Source organism: Equus asinus, chromosome 4, assembly GCF_041296235.1.
Source record: "Equus asinus isolate D_3611 breed Donkey chromosome 4, EquAss-T2T_v2, whole genome shotgun sequence".
NCBI classification, from domain to species: domain Eukaryota; kingdom Metazoa; phylum Chordata; class Mammalia; order Perissodactyla; family Equidae; genus Equus; species Equus asinus.
Genome location: NC_091793.1, coordinates 33,885,138 through 33,898,375, shown reverse-complemented (window position 1 = coordinate 33,898,375; position 13,238 = coordinate 33,885,138). Strand labels below are relative to the sequence as shown.

Genomic DNA, 13,238 nt, shown 5'->3' with positions numbered 1-13,238 from the left:
ATGATGCTCTTGACGACATTTAGATGAATAAGAAAATGAAATTTGCAAGTGGTTAACATAATATCATTTATTTTAAAAAAATCTATCAAACAATCCTGCATATTTTTAAAGGTAGATACATATGCAGAAAAAGATCTGGGAGGAGACACACCAAACCCTGGGGAGAAATTTGGGATCGCACTGGTGGCCAAATGGGATTTTGTCTAATTCATGCTCTTATAATATTTTACCTGGATAAGGTATTCATTTATTATTTTTCTAATAAAAATAATGTGAAAAGAGGTAAGTTTAATGGAGACCATCTAGGGAGCTATTGCAATATTCCAGAAGAGAGATGAAATAAAGATGGAGACAGTATGACCTGGTGGTTGAGAACAGGGCCTCTGATTCCAGACTACTTGGGCTTGAATTTCTGCTCTTACACTCACCAGCTGTGTGCCAACTGGGTAAATTCCCTAACCTATTGTGTCATTGCCATTTCATCTCTAAATGAATATGCGAAAAATAGCACCTACTCATAGACTTGTTGTGATAATTAAATGACTTAGTACATGAAAAGTGCTTAGAACAAAGGTTAGTACAGAGTAAGACCTCTATAAATACTAGCTACTCTTTTAGGGGGTGATAAACGGGATTGGGGTGGGGGAAATGGGAAGAGTGATGAATAACTGAAGGCGCTAGTACACTGCATAAAAAATTGACGCTGACTATCTTGTCAAGCCTTGTGAGACATCAGGCTTTGACGACCATCACTTCCCCCTCTACACCCTGAGGTCATAGGGGTATAGAACATCATAATGACTCTCCGTTAATTCTATGGCAGCTCCCGGAAGTTGCTTTTCTGATCATGAATTGCAATCTAGAATGAGATGGTCACATCACTTAGCCTCCTGTCTAGTTCTCTAATTAATAATTTGGCAACCATGTCACTTATCTTTAGTGCTATTTTTTAAATTAATAAGGCGACTATACACATTTTGACAGACATGAAATGTCTCTTCTCCACTTTCCCCTGTGTACTCCATTGCATTTTCGGTCACTGATAAATCTGCTTCTCTGGATAATGTGGAAAACAAGACAGGTCAAAGGTAAATGTTATTACCTCTCAGGGTCGATGTGTGTGAAAACACAAAGATAAATATCACTTGAGGGATAGTGGCGGGGAGACCCTGGCACACTGTCTACCTTTGAATTATTTCAAGGCTCCAATGAGGAAAAGTATGCTTCAAGAAACTGTAAAGCACTGTACACATCAGTATTTAATCTATTGCCTTTTTATTTGTCATTTTTTTTCTATTCTGTGTGAAACCCCTGTAGAGAAAATTCCAGATGGCTGCATTCTGAATAAACAGCATTCACTGAGCTAAAATTTCTCTTTGGTTTTGTCTACTTATCTCATCTTTGAGTTTACTGACTATGGAGTAATTATTTAAACCTTGGGATTTTATTCCCTTCATCTTTTTGGACACTGGTAGGACAATTGCCGAACCTTTGGAAAGGGAAAAATGTTTAATTTAGATGCTATTTTCCCTTTTCTAACCAATATATCCCCAGAAATTTTTCCCCACTATGACTCTAAATGATGTTTTGATGACGCTAATGCCTGTTCATCTGTGCTCAGGAAACTCTTTGAGCCTTCCCCGAAGGTCTTAATTTGGCTCTTATTTGCCTTAATTTGGGTCATAGTCTAGCCCACCATCTAGTCTCTCAGATGAATGTACAATAATCTGCAAACTACAACCATAATTCCAGTCCCTTCTCTCTGCTGGCCCATATTCCAGATCATAATTCTTCCTGCCTCCCACCATAAGAAAAGGGTCTTTCTGTTACTATTGATCTTCTTATTATTATTTGCAAACTAAGAGTATCAGTTTACTTATTTCTGGGCTTTTCCTTATCCTGGATTTTTCTCTCATTCCTGTATCAGGAAATATCTTAACATGTTATTATGAATTTGAAATTTGATTCTCAAATGAGAAGATACCGATATTTTGTGAAATTCTAAAACGTGCTTTCTAAAAATACCGCTTTATTGAGGTATAATTGGCACACAATAAACTGTACACATTTCAAATGCACAATTTAAAACCTACTTTTGAGTAATAAACTTCAATTCATTTTCCACAGAAGCTCCTATTTAGGTACCAGCCTATCTTTCTCCTTGTTTTCAAAGCTAACCTTGTCAAGGGCACTGTCTTACCTCTCTTTCCTTAATTACTCACCTTCCAGTAAAATCCGTTCTTAATCCCTCTCAATCAGGCTTCTGTTCTCATTCCTCAAGTGAAATTGCTACAGCAAAGCTCAACTGCCAAATCCAGTGGACGTTTTCTAATCTTTTCTTACCTGGATTCATCGTGACGGTTGCCACCATTGACCATTCTTTATCACCTTGAGAATTTCAACTTTCTCGGCATCCACAATGACACACTCTTCTGGGCCCTCTCCTGGCGCTGACACAGTTCCTTCTCAGTCTCCTTCCTCTACCTGCCCCTTAAGTGGTGGCAATACCATGACTCTGCTTCTCATTGCTCATCTTCTCCTTCTCTACACTCTTCCTGAGTGAGCTCCTGAGATCGACTTGTTAGTCATACTGAACATATGTTGATGAATCACAAATGGCCAATTTCAGCTTAGATCTCTCTTCTGATATCAGACCCGTATGCACAAACTGCCTATTGGATATTTCTACCTGCATATACCATAGGCATATAGAACTTGGTATCTTGAAAACACACTTTATTGTCATTCTCTGAAAAAGCTTCTCTTCCATCTCTTTTCCTTGGCCTAAGACAAAGGCCCTCCTTATGGGAAGCTTACAATGTTGGCTGGGTGCCTGAAGTGATCACAAACAAGCTTGTGTTCTTTATGTCGGTTTGGTGTAACAAAGTATCGAAGGGCTGGGTGGTACCGTACAACCATTAGAGGGGAGAACCTTGGAGAATAAAGTCCTGGTATAAGGAAGAGCTGATAGGTGCAAAGAGTATTCAGAAAAGCGAGAACGTCAAAGTTGGACAGGAGTTGTCAAGAAAGCCTTCACAGAGCCAATGTAACTTCATTCCTTCATTTTTCAACAGATGCTTTTCGAGGATTTTCCGTATGTCAGAAACTCTTAGGTTCTGGAGAAGCATCGGTGGAGAAGAGATGAGGCTCTTACTCTCACGAAGCGTACATTCTGCCAGGAAGAATCAGATAAAGAACACGTAAAACACTAATAAAAGAACAATTTTAGGTAGAGATAAATACTCCTAAGAAATTGAGTGTAATGAACTAAAAAGTGATGTAAAGGTGGGTGGATTCTGTTATACATTACGATGAAGGAAACCTTTCAGAAGTGTGACATTTGAACTGTTTCTTGAATGGATAAATAGATCTTCCTCAGCTCTGAAAAGAAAAAGGTTTAATAGCCAAATTGAACCGTTAAAAGAAACCCAGAGGGTTACGTGAGGCATTGAGTTTATTAGAATCTCTCCAACAAATCTGGGACAAATGTTTCTCTGTTTCACTTTCTTTCTTCGATACTTGAGATAAGATGCAGACTGACTGGATTTTTCTTTCTTACCCAAATATTGTGTTCATGCCTGCAACACAGAGAAAACAGAAAAATTCTGAATATGGAGACCCCTCTCTGTAGTGTCTGAAGTGAAAAGTTCTCGGCAATGATCAAACTTTGGTCTTCTATTTATCTTAAATGCTACCCTCAAATCCTACCGTTTCTCCAAAAATGAAGGAAAAATATAAGAGAACTATCTTATAAACGTGTCCTGAATGTTTATTCAGGGAAATGAATTCAGGATACTGGTTTCTGGGAAAGCAGCAATAACTAAGACAAATTCACATAAAGGTCTTATCTTCTAGTAGGAGGAAAGAGATAATAAATAAGTAAACAGATACAAATGTGATGTCACATAGGGATAAATACTATTAATAAAATAAAGGGGAGGAGATTAAAGAGATAGAAAGTAATGGAGGAGCAATTTTAGAAGGCATCTCCTGGGAGGTGATATTTAGGTGGAGATCTGAAAGGTGAGAAGGCACCAGCCATGTGAGGGGGCAAGTCAGGAGGGGTAGCAGCTCAGTCGGCTGGCTAGGAGTGTGGTTTATTCAACAGAGCGATAATTTCTCACTTCGATACTGTGCTATTTACACCATACCATTTCATAAACATGACATTTAGGCCAGAAAGGGAAGTCCATTTGGCCTATAGACTTCTTATATCAAGACAGATTTTTTTTCTAAAGTTGTCTCATCATCTTAAACAAACTGACGTCCTCAAAAATTTCACACAAGATTCACAAACTGATGATGCACCATATATTTGGTTTTTCTATAATAGATGCAGGAGCATAAAAAGAACTAAATACAAAACTGGGCATTTTATGGTCTCATTGACTTTAAATTAGGTGAAATAAAATGTAAGCACAGGAACATTTACTTAGCATTGTTACAGAGGAGAGAGAATGTCATTCTCGAATGTTCCATCTCCTAAGCTCATGTCGTTTTGTTTCACCCTTGGAAAGCCCGTAACTCCCCTTGGGGGTTATAATTTTTCACGTGGAGTAGGAAAAAGAACTAAGACTGGCTACCATGATGAGGAGCCAGAAGCCATCGGTACTTGGTTTTCATTGTTTTTGGTTTCTGTGTGAAGATACTTGCTCTTGGAGAACACGTAATGCTAACGGGGGGCATTTCTGCTTGAGGTTTGCAAATGACCTGGATGAGCTGGCTGATGAGACAGAGATCTTTTCTTTCAAGAGCATTTTAGGAAGGAGATGGAATTTGAACTCAGAGCCTGGGAGCTGAGTCCTGTCACCTTTATACTTGCTGTGTGGCTTTCAGCACGTCACAGAACTCATCTTCTGGGACAGTGGGGACCCCATGAGGGTGGCGTTTGGTAATTGCAAAGCACTTTGAAGATGTTGGTTATCGGCCGTTACTGTTCTAATTATCATTGCTTTTATTGTCTTAGAAGATGTCTCCTTCCAGGGACTCGTTTTCCCCAACAAACTTACAAATTTGAGTTTTCTCGTACCAACCTTGTTTTGAAAGAGTGTTCTAACGACTCAATTCAGTATAACAAACATTTAAACTTGAACAAAAAGGAAATTACATATTGGAAGGCATTATAAAGACAGATGAGGCATTAACTTAATCTAACATAGGTTGAGGAAAGAGCCAGAAAGAGAGCATAAGCAAGAGTCAAAGGAATGTAACAGAGGGTGTAAAGGATGAATTCTTTCAGGGAGAACCAGGGAAAAAGCTCTGTGGAGAGGTGGTGGCACAGAGAAAACTCAGTTACTTGCACAGAGATAAGACAGACTGAGAAGGGCCGTGGCCTGGAAGTAGATGGGCCCCCTGCGTAGGGGCAGGCGTGGGAGAGAGTGGGCAGGAAGTCCAGAGCAGCACGTACAGTCTGTGTCTGGTAAGCACAGTGGCAGCCAGCGTGTGATTTTCCAGTACAGCTGTCAACATCAGAGGGCTGAGAGCAGGAAGGAAGGGCAAGTCCCCACAAGCTCAGCAACAGGGGCACAGGAGTGAGTGATAATAACAGCTCCTGGCAGCCAGGCGGCAGTTAATCAGGACCAGAAAATCTGGCATGAGGAGCAGGGTCTCAGAAAGCTTTTTCATCATCCCCCCACCACACACACACACACATACACACATGCTCCCACTCTCTCCTATTCAAAGTTATAACTATTTATCGAGCATAGCTTCTAGAGTCAGAAGGCCTGGTTTGACTGCTGGTTCCACCATCTGTTGGCTGTGTGACCTTGGGCAAGTTGCTCAAACCCTCTGTAACAAGCACAGGGGTGCTGAGAGGAGGGAATGAGATCGTGTGGAGGAGGTGTGTGCCACAGAGCCTGGCACGTAAGGAATGCACCCTAAATAGGGTGAATGAAAAGGAAACCAGTGCTGGAGCCAAAACTGGGCTCACACTCAAGATTCAAGATACTTCTCACAATAGAGATGCCCTGGAACCTGGAGTGGCGGCAAGCCTTAGCTATGCTGCCTCTCAGAGGGTGGGTGAATTACATTCAGGTCTCTTCTGTGGGACTCAGGGTGCTTCTAGAGATTGGCACAGTGTTGCAGTTCAGGTGCGGGTCAGGGAAAGGGACTCTGGGTCTGGAAACCTGGCAGGTGCATGGTATGCTGCCAGGCACAGGAGTGAACCTTCTAGGACGGAAGGGGGGTACAGCAGGGGCAAAAACACATAGGCAGGCTGAGAAGTCGGATAACAAGGGCTGAGGGGTGAGTGGGTCACTAGGAGGTGAAATCAGTGATGTAACCAAGAGGTCCTGATGTAAAATTCCAGAGAGTTGGAGGGTGGCTGAAGAGATAAGCAAGACTGAGTGAGAACCTTTCAAGAGAGGGGAGACTTGAGTAAATTGTTGGTTTAGGAATAGATGGAGGAAGCGAGGGAGAAAGGAAATAAACAAGAGGGAGCATGATTGGTGGAACCAGCTTATGGAAGAAAGAGGAAGAGAGGGGTCACGTGGTTAGGTGGAGTCACTTTTGGAATGAAGGAGGCGTTTGTCTCTAAGACAAAGAGGCTGAGGATGTAGAGAAATAGCAAGATGGAAAAGAGAAGAGACGGGGGAGTTCTTTACCTGGTGGCCTCAGTCTCAGAGAAGAATGAGAAAGTCATCTGGTGGAGAGGGAGCGAGACGTGAGGCAGAAGCTTAAGGAAGAGGTGTCGAAGGAAAAGGTGTCAAGTTGTGACTGTGGGGAATTTGGTGGGGAGCAAACTAGAGATGAGTCACTCCATGGTCGTGATTTCTGCGTATTTGAAGTGCACCTACACAGGCTGGCTCAAATGGAAACTGAAAGTCGCCTATACTGATGGCCTGAAATAGCAAAAACAAGCTCATCCTCCCCTGCACCCGCTAACACAAATCGCCTGCACCTACTGTCCCCACTTTCTACTGCAGACTCTCTCCCCTTCACACCCACTCCGCTCTGCAGACAGTGCTCTCTCAGAGGTCGCCCAGCCAATGGGGAGGGACTGTTGCTTTTTCTCAGTTCTCACTGTTATTGCCTTTACTAGAGAATAAATATCCTCTTTCTTCTTGAAACATCCTTCTCCCTCGCTCCCTACATTTTGCCTAACAGCTTCTTTCTCATTTTGCAGGTCTTGCTTTGCACTCAGAGCAGGCTTTCCTAAAACCGTAACAGAAGGTACTTTCCTATGCCATGTTCTTATGCATTTTTCCCTTCCACTCCTGTAACATATAAAAGGGAAGAAATAGATCTGTTGCTTTGTTCTTTTCTGGGTCCCCAACTAGTCTGTAAGCTCCCCAAGGACAGAGATTCTCTATTTAACACACAAGGTAGCACCTGGTTAATGCTTCATAAATATTTGTCAGATGAAAAAATGAAGAGATAAATGAATTAATTAGCTTTGCATTGCTCCTGTTCTCCTCCCATCTCTTCTTGCTGCTGCGCATTCCTCTTCCTCCGTGAAAGTGGCACACCAACGCAGCTTCACATTAAATGTCCACGTGTAACCTTCATGGTCATTTCCATTTGCTTCAGGGGCCCTTCCTCCTTCAGGCCCCTCTGATCCCCTAGGTTGTCCTGTGTAATCATAGTTTCCTACTCCATTCTTCCCTCTTCTGGTTTACCCATCTTTGAGAACTTTCCTTCACTGACACATCCATTATCTTCTCTTAAAATGTTACTCTGGATTCTGAAAACTTTCTTATAATTTCAAATACTTCTTAGAATGTAGTCTCTAGCTTCTTGACAAGTGTGAAACATAATAAAGGCTAAGAAAATGACTTGATCTAGAGGCAGCCCTGAGAATTGTGGCCATGATGCCCAAGGTGGGAGACAAACTTAGTTCTAGTTGCCACAACGGGTCGCACTAGGTATCAATTAGGCAGATAGGTCATGTAGCAGAGCGTGGTCACCATTCATGAGTCAGGTAGTGGTTTGCTGGAGCTATCCTCCCAGCCCCAGAGTAAGCTCATAGGGAAGCATCCTGGAGATACATCTGCTAATTAGTGTGGTTGGCTTTGGAGCCAACTGCCTAGATTCAAATGCCAGCATCACCTCTTACTAGCAGAGTGACCTTAGCAAAGTCACTTGATCTCTCTATAGCTCAGTTTTCTTATCTGTGAACTGGTGGCAATAATTGTGCTTCAAGCATAGATTAGTTGTGAATATTAATGATTTAGTCCATCAAGCATTTAGACTTGTGCCTGGTGCATCATAAATGCTATGTAATTAGCTATCAGTTATGGAAGAGAGTCCAATCATAAAGCAGAGGACTCGCAAGAGAGAAATGGGGCATGAAGACTGCAGCCTGCAGGTAGTGGTGCATGTGGGGCAGGAGGCTGGGGTTCTAGACATCAGAACTAAAGAGGAGGAGTGTCTGAAACTGACTCCCACCCTGAGCTACTTGTCTGGAGTGTGGGGTTAAGGCCCAGAACATATACATGTCCTCTGAGCTGAGGTCCTCCTGACCTTTGTGTGAGTTCTTGTGTACACTGCTGAGTTTCCACCTGGTTTCTGAGGTGCACTCTCATCCTTTTCCAGGGTTGGAGCCCTTCTTGGAACCCTAGTCCCATTAGCTTCCTAGATCTCCTCTTTGATCCGGGCCACACACATAAGGATAACACATGGGCCTCCCAAGGCCTCCGACAGGGCAAAGAAGGGGTTTGCGGTGGGACTGAAGTTCCAGCAATTCTACTGAGGAGAGTTGAAGATTATGCTTATTGCCATTTTATTCTTTCCCATACTCCTTTGATAGCACCCCTTTGTGTAATTGTGAAATCAGAAATTAGGGTTATTCTGGAGCTTTACAGTCAGCCCATATCCACATTTCCAGGAATTTTTCTATGACAATCATTCCAGCATCTTAAATGTTTTCAAAGCCCGTCTATCTTCGATCCCCCAAGCATATTTAAAAAAAGCTGTGGAGTTTTTCTCTCCTGAACTTCGGCTCATGCTGTTCCTTTTGCTCTGGTGTCACATGTCCCACAGTGAAAGCTTAACTCTGTTCTGCAATACACCAGAAAGCTCCTACGAACACGCCGTTGTTTCTGAAATGAGCAATATCCCTTTTCTCTGAAGTCCTAGATGTTTTTGTTTGTACCTGTGTTTCTCAAATGTGGGCACAAATCACCTGGGGAATTTTGGTAAAATGTAGATGATGATTCTGTGTGGGGTCTGAGAATCTCCATTTGTAACAAGCTCCCAGATGATGAAGATGCTATGGGTCCTTCTGTCGAGTCCATGACACTTACCTAATTTTGTCCTATATCACAGTTAGATCTATGCCGTTTCTCCCACTATATTTGGAGCTAGTTGAGGGTGGCATTGGTTTCTTTATACATCTTTATATATTCCCAAGTGCATGGTGCCTTATCTTGCTGCTGGTGCCCAGAAAATATCTGTAGGATTCACGACAAATGCTTAAAACTTCTACTTTGTATCAGACTGGACTTATATAAAGAGCTTGCCTTCTCTCTTAACTTTTCTGTATTGGGTTCTCATCCCACTTCCACTAAAACAGGTAACCTCAACCCTGGGCCCAATCTGTCACCAGAAGGACTCTCCTTCATGCTAAGACATTAATGATTTGAAATATTACCTATCTCAAGAATATTTGAGAGTAAAAAGATCACATGAGGGGTCAGTATTTAACATATGCGATTCACCTTAGTGTGTGCAACGTTTCCCGTGTTCCTCTAGGCAATTAATTTCATACTATCTTGCTGAGTAACAGAGCTCTCATGGTATAGTTGAGCCATGGGAGGAGCATTCCACCACAGAATGTTGTTTAGAATTTTCATAAACTGGAAATCCCTTATTATATATGTATCAAAATAGTATCGACATCGACACTTATAATTCTTCTTCTGCCTTTGCTTCTGAATAACCACTCATCCACCTGGTAACCTGCAGTGGTTATTTGTGATTCAGGCTTCACAATTTTCTGCTGTCCTATAACGTCAGTGACTAGGCTGATTTTAGTTGTCTCCATGCTCCCGATAGCATCACATGATATGCTCAGTCTTAGAAAATGGCCAAAAAAAAAAAAAAAAAAGTCCCTTCCAATCCTCCCCAATGGAATTCCCACCTCTGTTCCGTTTGTGCTTCTCCGGGGGGCTTGTGCTGCCTTCTGCTGCAGTTGCTGCTTTTGAGAATTGATGGATCTTGTAGTGAACACATAGCCAGCTCTCCACTCCTGGCTCCATGGCAACAAATTCTGATACTGCTAGGGGAGAGGGGAAAATCAGTTCATTTGACACAGGAGGTCACTTATTTTAGCTTTATCATCTGAACTATGGCTTACTGGAGAGACCTTTCTGGCCCCCTGTGGGGCTTCTTTCATCCAAGTGTCTCTCTCCTACTCAGTCTTCCAGCCTATGCTCCTCCCTGTGGTACGTGCCTCCATGACAATAAGAGCAAAGGAACTGGGTTCTCATGATGCCAGGGCCTTTGACACTTAAGTTGTAAGGATATATTTGAACACAGGAGGTCTTCCCAGGCCCTTGAACGCATTCCATGTAGCCAATGACTCCCTACACTGGTGCCTAAGTTGTACTCTGACCAGAGGAGGCCATCTCATTGAATGAATCATGACTTTGGGGTCTACTTTGTCCTACTAACCTTGTGTAGGCACAACACATTTTCTGAACATGGCTCTTGCTCAGGCTACTTACAGTTTCTCACCGTGAACCATTGATGTTTAAAGCTGCATGCGATGTAGCACACAGGGCATTTTGCGAATAGAATATCACAGAGAGAGACAGAGACGCCTTCAGAGCTCTCTTCTCTAGAGACCCCTTCCTCATCATCTCAGTTCTTCTGTGTCAACCTTAGTTTTTATTCTGCCTGCTTTAGTAATTATTTGCTTTCACACAAAACACATACATCTTTGTGCATCAACATCATACCTTATTCTCTTTGGTGAGGCTGTCATTCAGTCATTTGAAATGACCTCTTTTTAAAAAGGACATGTTCAGGGTATGACCAATGGCTCATCTGGAACCCTAGAAATTGTAGGTGGAGAGTATTTCACAGCCTATTTGAGAGAGGCCACCTGGGGGAATTATTAAGAGCCTGGAACAATAACTATCATGTAGGCTGCTCCAGAAATTAACTGAATGTGAAAATAGCAGTCATCTGACTTGCTTGAGCGTGAGGGCAGAGAGCATACAGGCCCAAATTCGGTTTCAATTTCCCTTTGAAGTTGATAGGTGTGGCAAGCACTTAGCTAATCATGGCCTTCCGACCAGTATGTTTTGCATATTCAGGACCTTGTAATGAGATGCATGTTTATTTAGGTTCCATACTCTTCCCCACAGACTGTAAAAATACCCCTTGCCCAACTCTGTCTAATCATCGCAAGTGTCAACAGTCAAAGCTAATGACAGAAGGGAGGTTTATGGGGCAGTAACCCTGCCAAGCTGGCATACAAGACCTATTCCCAGAAAAAAGGTTTAAGCAATCATGTGAACTACAGTCTGACTGAGGGAGCCTCAGTGGCTTGGTGATTTCAAAATACTGATCTTAGGGTCAGGTTGGTAGTCAATGTAGGAGTGTGGGGCAGATGGGAAGGTTACAGTTAACGGTTGTTTAATATGTGGAATACAAGTCTCAGGCTTATCTTTTCCAAGGTCAAACTTAAATCCCTAAGTCTAGTGCGTCTGTCCACCACTCACTCACTGGTCACTCCCTAAATTAAGGTTGATTTATTAAACATTTGCCAAATGCCTACTAAATTTCAAGTGCTGGGATAAGCCTTGGAGAGTCACAGATAAAAAGATGTGGGATCTAGTTTTAAGGGTTCTCTATCTAGTTCTGAATCCCTCCATCACAGTTTGTCTAGAGTGTGAATCCCAAACCTGGCTGCTTAGTGGAATCACCACCGTAGCTTTCAAAATACTGGTGCCCGGATGCCTCCCCTGACTTATCAAATCAGAATGTCTGAGCCTGGGAACCCCCAAATCTGTATGTTTAACAAGTTCTCAAGACAAATCTTACACGGAAGCTCCGCAGAAGTCTGAGGATCTGAGTTTGGGGACCACCCTCCTATACTGCTCTTTTGATACATAGCAATGTTATTATATACATTTTATTAATTGTTTTATCTGTCACGCTTGTACAACCTGAATTAAAATTACTTGAAGAGCTCTGACTTCTTATATTCTCAAAGTCAATCGTAGCACTGTGTGCAGGTCTTTGATAAACCAGTGTTTCTTAACCCTACTACATGTTAGAATTTTTTGGAGTGCTTTCAAAAAATGCTAATACTTGGCCCTCACTCCATACCAATTAGATCAGAAACTCTAGACATTGAGTCCTGGACATTGACATTAGAAAACAAGAGATACAGTTGACTCTAATGTGAATCCAGAGTTGAGACCCATTGAATAAATGTTAGCTGTTGATGAGAATAAACGTGCAGACTTGCTATCTTCCTGCACCAGCCTGCACCTTTTGATAATTCCTTCTATTTGTATGGTTATTTTCAGTTTTCAAAGTGCTTTCATTGTCTACACATAATCTTGTAAACCCTTCTTGGAAGAGACCTTAGAGATAGTCTGTGCCAGGGGTCAGCAGACATTGCTGTAAAGGGCTGGATAGCAAATACTTAGGCTTTGTGATCCGTAGGTCACAACTACTCTGCTGCTGTAGAATAAAGCAACCACAGCTAATGCGTAAATAAGGGCGTGGGTGTGTTCCAATAAACTGCATGTGCCAAACAGGTTGGAGCCGGATTCGGCCCTCAAGCTGCTGTTTGCTAACCCATGGTCTACGCCAACGCTCTAATTTGACAGATGAGGAAATTGAGGTCCAACTGGTGATGTGATTTGACTCAGATCTTCTGGCTAGGAAAAGGCAAAAGTGGGCCTGAACTCTAGGCGTTTAGGCTTAAAAAAACCAAAATAAACCTAAACAAAGACCCACAATCAACGAACAGTGTTTTTAAAAATTAAAGCATTGAAAAGAGGGTTGTCTCATCTTTGCCTTCTGTGTTTGTCTGGCCTTTTTGTGTTATGGTGGCTGTGCACATGTTTATCACTCTCCCCAGGCTGCAAGCTCCTAGAGACTAGAATCTGAACTTCGGTCTTGTGTCCCCATGGGCCTGGGGCGAAGTAGGGTCCATACAGGGAAGTGAAATGAATATTTCAGAGCCAGACATTTGGAGCTCTGTCCCATGTGTTCATTTCAAGACACGCTGAGGTTGGCTGGCTCATCGACTTCCTTAACCATCTTTTGTTAGTATC

The 13,238-nt window shown here is 42.4% G+C and overlaps 1 long non-coding RNA gene across 2 annotated transcripts in view; it reads left to right on the top strand.

The window, feature by feature from the left end:
• Window positions 1-13,238, top strand: part of LOC139045049 (uncharacterized) — a 43,575-nt gene that overhangs the window by 1,348 nt on the left and 28,989 nt on the right. The window contains exon 3 of one of the 2 annotated variants that reach the window (XR_011502634.1): window positions 3,075-3,661. The exons of the other annotated variant lie outside the window; for it this stretch is intronic. This is a non-coding gene — a long non-coding RNA (uncharacterized lncRNA). Of the gene's footprint in view, window positions 1-3,074; window positions 3,662-13,238 lie in introns of those variants that run through there. 2 annotated transcript variants of the gene reach the window in all.